An 8,685-nucleotide genomic window follows, 5' to 3' on the forward strand; every position below is an offset into this window, starting at 1 on the left:
CACGGTGAAGGAAGCATCATGATGTGAAGCATGGTGGAGGCAGCATCATGATATGAAGCACGGTGAAGGAAGCATCATGATGTGAAGCATGGTGGAGGCAGCATCATGATATGAAGCACGGTGGAGGCAGCATCATGATGTGAAGCACGGTGGTGGCAGCATCATGATGAAGCACGGTGGAGGCAGCATCATGATGAAGCACGGTGGAGGCAGCATCATGATGAAGCACGGTGGAGGCAGCATCATGATGTGAAGCATGGTGGTGGCAGCATCATGATGTGAAGCACGGTGGTGGCAGCATCATGATGAAGCACGGTGGATGCAGCATCATGATGAAGCACGGTGGAGGCAGCATCATGATGAAGCACGGTGAAGGAAGCATCATGATGTGAAGCACGGTGGAGGCAGCATCATGATGTGAAGCACGGTGGAGGCAGCATCATGATGTGAAGCACGGTGGAGGCAGCATCATGATGAAGCACGGTGGTGGCAGCATCATGATGTGAAGCACGGTGGAGGCAGCATCATGATGTGAAGCACGGTGGAGGCAGCATCATGATGTGAATCACGGTGGAGGCAGCATCATGATGTGAAGCACGGTGGAGGCAGCATCATGATGAAGCACGGTGGTGGCAGCATCATGATGTGAAGCACGGTGGAGGCAGCATCATGATGTGAAACATGGTGGAGACAGCATCATGATGAAGCACGGTGGAGGCAGCATCATGATGTGAAGCATGGTGGAGGCAGCATCATGATGTGAAGCACGGTGGTGGCAGCATCATGATATGAAGCACGGTGGAGACAGCATCATGATGTGAAGCACGGTGGAGGCAGCATCATGATGTGAAGCACGGTGGAGGCAGCATCATGATGTGAAGCACGGTGGAGGCAGCATCATGTTTTTCAGCAGCAGGTCCTGGAACTGCATTCAAAGGTTAATCTGCTAAATATTGACTGAAAGGGGACATTACTTATGCAGTCACTTATTTTTAATTAATTGACATTAATTTGTATAAATCTGTTTTCACTCAAACATGAACTTATATTTTTTATAATTTCTCATTAGCCAAGTCAAATTAAATCCACCACGATTCAATATTACAAAACAAAACTTCCAGTATTTTCACCGACGCTGTCGCTCCTTATCATAGAAATTATTCAAAGTGCTTTTCAGGCGAAGGTACAATAAAAACATAAAGCTGATGAAATAAAAATACAACAGAATAAAATTAATTCAATCAGATAAAATGAAAACAAAACAGACAGGTTGACTGAAGTGAACACAGATTTATAAAATAATTAAAACTGACTAAAACAACAGGAAAAGACAAACGATAAGAAAACTAAAAGCATGTAGAAGATGAAACATACAATAAAATTAAATAAATTAAAATTAACTTATAATTCAAACACCATGTTGTTTAGCAGTTTAAAAAGAAAACTCACATTTCTCATATGAATCTATAAAAATCTGATGGAAGATTATTCCATCTGATGAAGTTTTTTTCAAACTTTATTTAAAAGACAGAGTTTGTGATAGTAAAAAAAAGAAATATTTCAGATGTTAAATAAAAAAATAATTTTCAAAGTGTACAAAATCAGCTTAAACTCACCCTCAAACCAGGTCTAAACCCAGTCCAACACTGACCTAAAACCAGTCCAACAATTAAAACCAGCCTTTAACCAGTGCAAAGATAAAATCATAGCAAAAATAATCCACAACCAGATCAATACCAGTCCAAACACCAACCTAAAACCAGTCCAACACCATCCTAAAACCAGTTTAAACACCATCCTAAAACCAGTGAAACACCATCCTAAAACCAGTTTAAACACCAACCTAAAACCAGTTTAAACACCATCCTAAAACCAGTCCAACACCATCCTAAAACCAGTTTAAACACCATCCTAAAACCAGTCCAACACCATCCTAAAACCAGTTTAAACACCAACCTAAAACCAGTTTAAACACCATCCTAAAACCAGTCCAACATCATCCTAAAACCAGTTTAAACACCATCCTAAAACCAGTTTAAACACCAACCTAAAACCAGTCCAAACACCAACCTAAAACCAGTCCAACACCATCCTAAAACCAGTTTAAACACCAACCTAAAACCAGTCCAACACCATCCTAAAACCAGTTTAAACACCAACCTAAAACCAGTTTAAACACCAACCTAAAACCAGTTTAAACACCAACCTAAAACCAGTTTAAACACCATCCTAAAACCAGTCCAACATCATCCTAAAACCAGTTTAAACACCATCCTAAAACCAGTTTAAACACCAACCTAAAACCAGTCCAAACACCAACCTAAAACCAGTCCAACACCATCCTAAAACCAGTTTAAACACCAACCTAAAACCAGTCCAACACCATCCTAAAACCAGTTTAAACACCAACCTAAAACCAGTTTAAACACCATCCTAAAACCAGTCCAACATCATCCTAAAACCAGTTTAAACACCAACCTAAAACCAGTCCAAATACCAACCTAAAACCAGTCCAACATCATCCTAAAACCAGTTTAAACACCATCCTAAAACCAGTTTAAACACCAACCTAAAACCAGTCCAAACACCAACCTAAAACCAGTCCAACACCATCCTAAAACCAGTTTAAACACCAACCTAAAACCAGTTTAAACACCATCCTAAAACCAGTCCAACATCATCCTAAAACCAGTTTAAACACCATCCTAAAACCAGTTTAAACACCAACCTAAAACCAGTCCAAACACCAACCTAAAACCAGTTTAAACACCATCCTAAAACCAGTCCAACACCAACCTAAAACCAGTCCAACACCATCCTAAAACCAGTTTAAACACCATCCTAAAACCAGTCCAACACCATCCTAAAACCAGTTTAAACACCAACCTAAAACCAGTTTAAACACCATCCTAAAACAAGTTTAAATTAGCCGAGCCGCGCTAGACCCAGGTCTGAAGACGCAAGGGTCTAGGAACTCTCGACAGGGAGGGAGGCGGGCTAAAAGGTTGTCTTTCAAATCACTCTGCAGCAACTGGGTAGGTATACAACCAATCAGCGCAACGAATAGGCTCCTAGAGCACCGGAAATCAGAGGATGCGGTAGTTCGGTGAAGCCTTATTTATACAGTCAATGGGTGAAGCTCAAGTATATTACAGACATGTTAACAGAAAGATTATTCAGAGTCGGTGCTAATGGAGCTCAACGACTGTTGTCGTTTTTGTTGTCGACCCTGGCAGAGAATTAAATTTGTTGCCGTGGGTTGTCTAGCGCGGCTAGGCCAGTTGTTTCCGGTTGTTTCTGTCAGAATCGTTGCGCCTCTATCGTCACTTAGTTACGCCCGCCTTCTGACTCTACACTTCATGGTGATTCGTCAGCCAGTTTTAGGAGCATCCAACCTCGAGCCTTATGGAAGGTAACTAGACCCACCCTGGCAGAGAATTAAACCAACCAAAAACCAATTTAAACACCATCCTAAAACCAGTTTAAACACCATCCTAAAACCAGTCTGAATCCTTAAACGAGCCAGGAAACAATGCTAAACATGCCTAAATCCAGTCTAAAGCCAATCAAAAATAGCACCAAACCAGCCCAATTCTGGCTTTAAACCAGTCCAACACCAGCGATACACCATCTTCAAACCAGTCCAAAGCCTTAAATCAGCCAAAAACAATCCTGTGGCCATTTTTTGTCAACTGTTGAGTCGTTTTGGTTTAGATTTGTGTCATTTTGGGCCATTGTTATATCATTTTGGACATTTTTTGTCTAATTTTAGACAATTTCTGGGTTATTTTTGGACATTTTTTGCCATGTCCTCGCTGTCTATAAACAGATATTGTATGTGGAAGACGTCGTATTCCTGTGAAGCGTCTATTCTACCTGTTAAACTCGGCGTTGTGGTTCTGAGCTGCATCCTGCTGCTGTTTGCTCGTCTTTACATCTCTGCTTCACTTTCATCCATCAGAGCGCCGTCTGTTTTCATTTCCCTTCTTCATGACGTCTTTATTTTCCTGACGGAGCCTCCTGAGAGGATTCCTCGGTTCGGACGTCTCAGGAGGATTCAGGATGTTTTTTCTTGTATTAACTTTCAGTGATTATCATATCTAAGAATAATTCCTGACAGCCGGCTGCAGACGCCAGAACAAGATTAAATCTCCTGGAGTTGAAGTGAAGTGCAGCTTCCAGAGACAAACCCTCCAATGCTGAGAGCTGCTAACAAGCGTCGAGCTATCTTTGAGATCTGCACTTTAACACTCGCTGTCGCAGAACTGATCTTTGCTTTGAGCCACAAAGACTCCAGACTCAACACGACAGCAGAGAGTCTTAAGAACTTCAGCTCAGCCCTGTTTGAACCACAAAGATCCCAAGAACACTGGGTTTGGTTTGGATATTCTATTGGATTCTGCAGTCAAAGTCCAAAACCAGTCTATAACCAGTACAAAACCAGTCTATAACCAGTACAAAACCAGGACAAAACCAGGTCAAAACCAGTCTATGATCAGGACAAAACCAGGACAAAACCAGTCTATGATCAGGACAAAACCAGGACAAAACCAGTCTATGATCAGGACAAAACCAGGTCAAAACCAGTCTATGATCAGGACAAAACCAGGACAAAACCAGTCTATGATCAGGACAAAACCAGGACAAAACCAGTCTATGATCAGGACAAAACCAGGACAAAACCAGTCTATGATCAGGACAAAACCAGGTCAAAACCAGTCTATGATCAGGACAAAACCAGGACAAAACCAGTCTATGATCAGGACAAAACCAGGACAAAACCAGTCTATGATCAGGACAAAACCAGGACAAAACCAGTCTATGATCAGGACAAAACCAGGTCAAAACCAGTTTATAACCAGTACAAAACCAGGTCAAAACCAGTTTATAACCACTACAAAACCAGGTCAAAACCAGTTTATAACCACTACAAAACCAGGTCAAAACCAGTTTATAACCACTACAAAACCAGGTCAAAACCAGACTAAAGCTAATACAAACCTAGACTAAAAATGGAACAAAACCAGTTTAAAATCATCCAAAATCAACCAGCAGAAAACTAGTCCAAAATTATTTGAAAACCCAGTTCAAAACCATGTCCCAAACCAGTCTGAAATCAGCCTACAATCCTACAATTCTACAGTTTCATTTAGCAGACACTTTTGTCCAAAGCGACGTACAACACAAGCAAGAATTCAGACATCAGGAAAAACCTGTAGTAAGTGCAAAAAGTGCTTCAAGTGCGATTAGTCAAAGGTGTTGCCATCAAATTGCAGAAGAATTGCCAACCCCCCACCCCACCCCCCTTTTTTTTCAACTTTGTCAGCGCTAAATAAGTGCTGGGTTTTGGACCACCTGACTTATTCTACCCCTAAGGTGGAGTCAGATTAAGTGCCTAGGTGTTCTCTGAACAATTGAGTCTTCAGTTGAAAAGTAGAAAGGGACTCAGCAGAACGCACAGAGCCTAAAACCAGCATAAACCCAGTACAAAAATACGTCCCAAACCAGTCCAAAGAAAAGACAAAAGCCATCCTAAAACCAAGTCTAAAGCCAGTCCAGACCAGCCTAAAACTACTAGGTCCAAACCTAGTCCAACACTTTCCTAAACCCAGTCCAAAACCAGCACAAAAGCAGTTCCAAACCAATCTAGACCAGCCCAAAACCAGACTAAAACCAGTTTAAACCAAAGACCAAAAGCAGCCTAAATAAGGTCGATCATGGACTGGTTTGAACTGGTTTTGTATTGGTTTTATTTAGTTTGGTGCTGATTGAAGGCTGGTTTTAGACTGGGTTGAACTGGTCTTGTACTGGTTTGAACTGGTCTTTTACTGGGTCGAACTGGTCTTGTACTGGGTTGAACTGGTCTTTTACTGGGTTGAACTGGTCTTGTACTGGTGGGAGTAACTCCTGGTCTGCCATCATGTACCAGGTTGTCTAAAATGATTTTCCAGACGTCAAACAGTGATGTTGTTGAAAACTTTTGGTGCTCTGTCGGCTGAACTGAAACTTTTCTGACCAGAACAACAGAACTGAGACTTTAATTTTTTCTCTGAGACAGAAAATAAAATTGTTTTCATTTGTTTGTGTTTCTGTTCATCAGGTCTAAAGGAACAATCAGAGACATTTCCAGCTTCAGATCTGAAACAATGACTTTCTGAAGCTTCATCGTTGTTATTCTGAGGCTGGAAACAGGAACGTCCTCAGCGGTGTCTTGATCCGTAACAAAACATTTTCTGATTTCTTCTGCTGACCTTTAGCTCCTCCACCAAACAGCTCAAATGTGTTTTTAATTCTCTGCACTGCGGCTCGTCGCCCAGCTGCAGCTTTAATAAAGAACTCGTGTTGCATTAATTCAGAACATTGTCGACGTGTTTCCTCCACAGTCGTTTATCTTACAGACACACATGAATAAAAAACACTTCCACTTCCTGCTCTGTGATACTGAGCGCGCTCAGTGTGATCTCTGCCGTCTGATGCTCCAGTTTCACTCCGGTTTCCAGAGTCGGGATTAAATGAAAGATTCAATCAGTTTCTGTGAAACCAGTTTTCATTTCAGCTTCTAAAAAGATTCCAGGAGAATCTGAATAAATAATCGCTGTTTACAGGAACGCTGCTGTTGGAGAGTGTTGATGTAGAATCTAGACGTGTCAAAGTGAAACTGTTCACTGAATTTACTTACTGCAGGAAAACAGCAAATACAAACCAAACACCATCAGGTCATGACTGGTTTAGACTGGTTTTAGTCTGCTGTGGGACCGGTTTTAGGCTGGTTTTGACAGGGGCGGATCCAGATTAATTTCAGTGGGGGGGCACAGGGGGTACAACAGATATTTTGGGGGGCCACCGAAAAGTTGTAAGAAAAAATGAAAGCTGCTACCAACCTCTCGCTTTCACAGAATATTTTTCATGGGTTTTTATTGGCTCTTTAACCCAATAAGAAAGCTGTATGTGACCTTTTCATTTTGGACTGTTAACATTCAAATTCTGATGGACTTGTTTCCTTGTTTTTGTGAATTCCAGCATCATCAGCTGCAGCATCTGCCTGTTATATAAAACTGTTAGCTCAACCACAGCATCCTGAGGGTAATTAAGAGACAAATATTGTGCAAGAACAGCTCTATATACAACCCTGTTAATTTCCACTTGTTAGAATGTTTACTGACAATTATCACACCTAAAATAAGAAATAATATTCTGTACTTTTAGCAGCTAGTTCTCAGCTGTAAACCATAAACATCACAGGGTTCTGTATGCTAATGAGTCTGAATCAAAATGAGTTCTACCCAATACACAGTGAACAGCAACAATCTGTACCCTTGATCTGTGCTAAAATAATCTGAAATGTTCTGTGCAGTGATTTTAAATACAATAAAATACAGTAAGCAGCACTCTGTACATTTAACAGTAAACCTGAGAACAATAATAAACAGGAACAATACTCCATATTCTTAAATCATTTAATAGTTCACAGCTCAGCAAACATCACAGTGTTCTGCATAGAAATCACTAAAAGCTGCTCTCAGTAATCTTTCACAGTGAGCAGATGTTCTTGTGTTGCAGGTCCATGGTCCAGACGTGGACATCGAACAGGCCGGGGGGGGGGGGGGGGGGGGTCTGGCACCGTGGACTTCCTAGAGCTCCTCCTCTTTCTGCATTCTTCATATGAGATGGAATTAAAGTAACGTTGGTTTATCACGTCCATCAAAGGCCTGTAGGTGTGAAGCAGGAAGTCCTCCACAGTGAGGATGTGAGTCTCCTCCTCCTCCTTCAGGACCATCTCTGTGTCTAGGGTGTTATTAACGCCATGAGACTTCTCAAACTTCACCGGGTTCTCCAGCCACGTGTAGATCCTCCTCATCATGGCGTCCATGTCCAGAGCAGTGATGACATCGTACTGCTTAAAGCCATCTTCACCAACTTCAATCTGATCTTGGTGCTTGAAGAAGTCATCCTGATGGACCAGCAGCAGTTGGGCAGGTTCTTGATCAGGCGGTTGATGAAGCTGGTTTTCCCTCCATCGGTTACGCCGTCGATGCCGATGATGTACTTCATGTTCTCAGATCGGTCAAAGCTCGGGAAAAGGGTCAAAAACATCAACAGAAACCGGGTCAGGAGCAATCGAACGTGGAAGAAAGCTGAAAAAGAGAAGGTTGCAGCAGGAAACATCAACTACTGGAGTCCTCCATGGCCCTTGAGTTTAGTGAGTAAGGTCAGAGCAGAAAGGGAGCTGCCACTCAGACGCCGTTCTTCCACCCAGAGAGGACCTCTTTCTGCTGTCGCTGCTACACATACTGCCCTAGTGGAGGTTTGAGGTGGAATATTCCTTTTAACCAGCCCCTCAGGTCTCTTTGAGGATTTTGGATGGAATACTCGGTTAAACCAACATTTTAGGTGCATGTCCGGGGATTTAAGGTGGAATGTTCCTTTAAGGTGGATGTGTGAGGACCTTGTAGGTGGAATACTTCCTGAAACCAACCTGTTAGGTCAACATTCAGAGATTTAAGGTGGAATATTCCTTTAAACCAACCTAAATTTCATGTTTTGATCATTATCAAGTGAGAAACCTCAATCCAGACTCCTCATAAAGACGTTTGAGATTTATGCTGCTGTTATTTGTTCAGTCCAGACTAAATGACAGAAATCCACAACTGTAATTTTATTTCAGGACTTGGTTATTAAATGTAA

The 8,685-nt window shown here is 41.8% G+C and overlaps 1 long non-coding RNA gene across 2 annotated transcripts; it reads right to left on the minus strand.

Moving 5' to 3' along the window:
* Window positions 1-1,418: 1,418 nt before the first annotated feature.
* Window positions 1,419-3,438, minus strand: LOC127530412 (uncharacterized). 2 transcript variants are annotated; one of them, XR_007937002.1, is made up of 3 exons: window positions 2,797-3,438; window positions 2,502-2,751; window positions 1,419-2,433 (listed from the first exon to the last, which is right to left on the minus strand). It is a non-coding gene; the product is annotated as an uncharacterized LOC127530412 (long non-coding RNA). The 2 variants fall into 2 exon arrangements; XR_007937003.1 differs by having other exon boundaries at window positions 2,502-2,614; window positions 2,752-3,438.
* Between the last annotated feature and the right edge of the window lie 5,247 nt (window positions 3,439-8,685).

The sequence above is a fragment of the Acanthochromis polyacanthus genome, chromosome 16, assembly GCF_021347895.1.
Source record: "Acanthochromis polyacanthus isolate Apoly-LR-REF ecotype Palm Island chromosome 16, KAUST_Apoly_ChrSc, whole genome shotgun sequence".
NCBI classification, from domain to species: domain Eukaryota; kingdom Metazoa; phylum Chordata; class Actinopteri; family Pomacentridae; genus Acanthochromis; species Acanthochromis polyacanthus.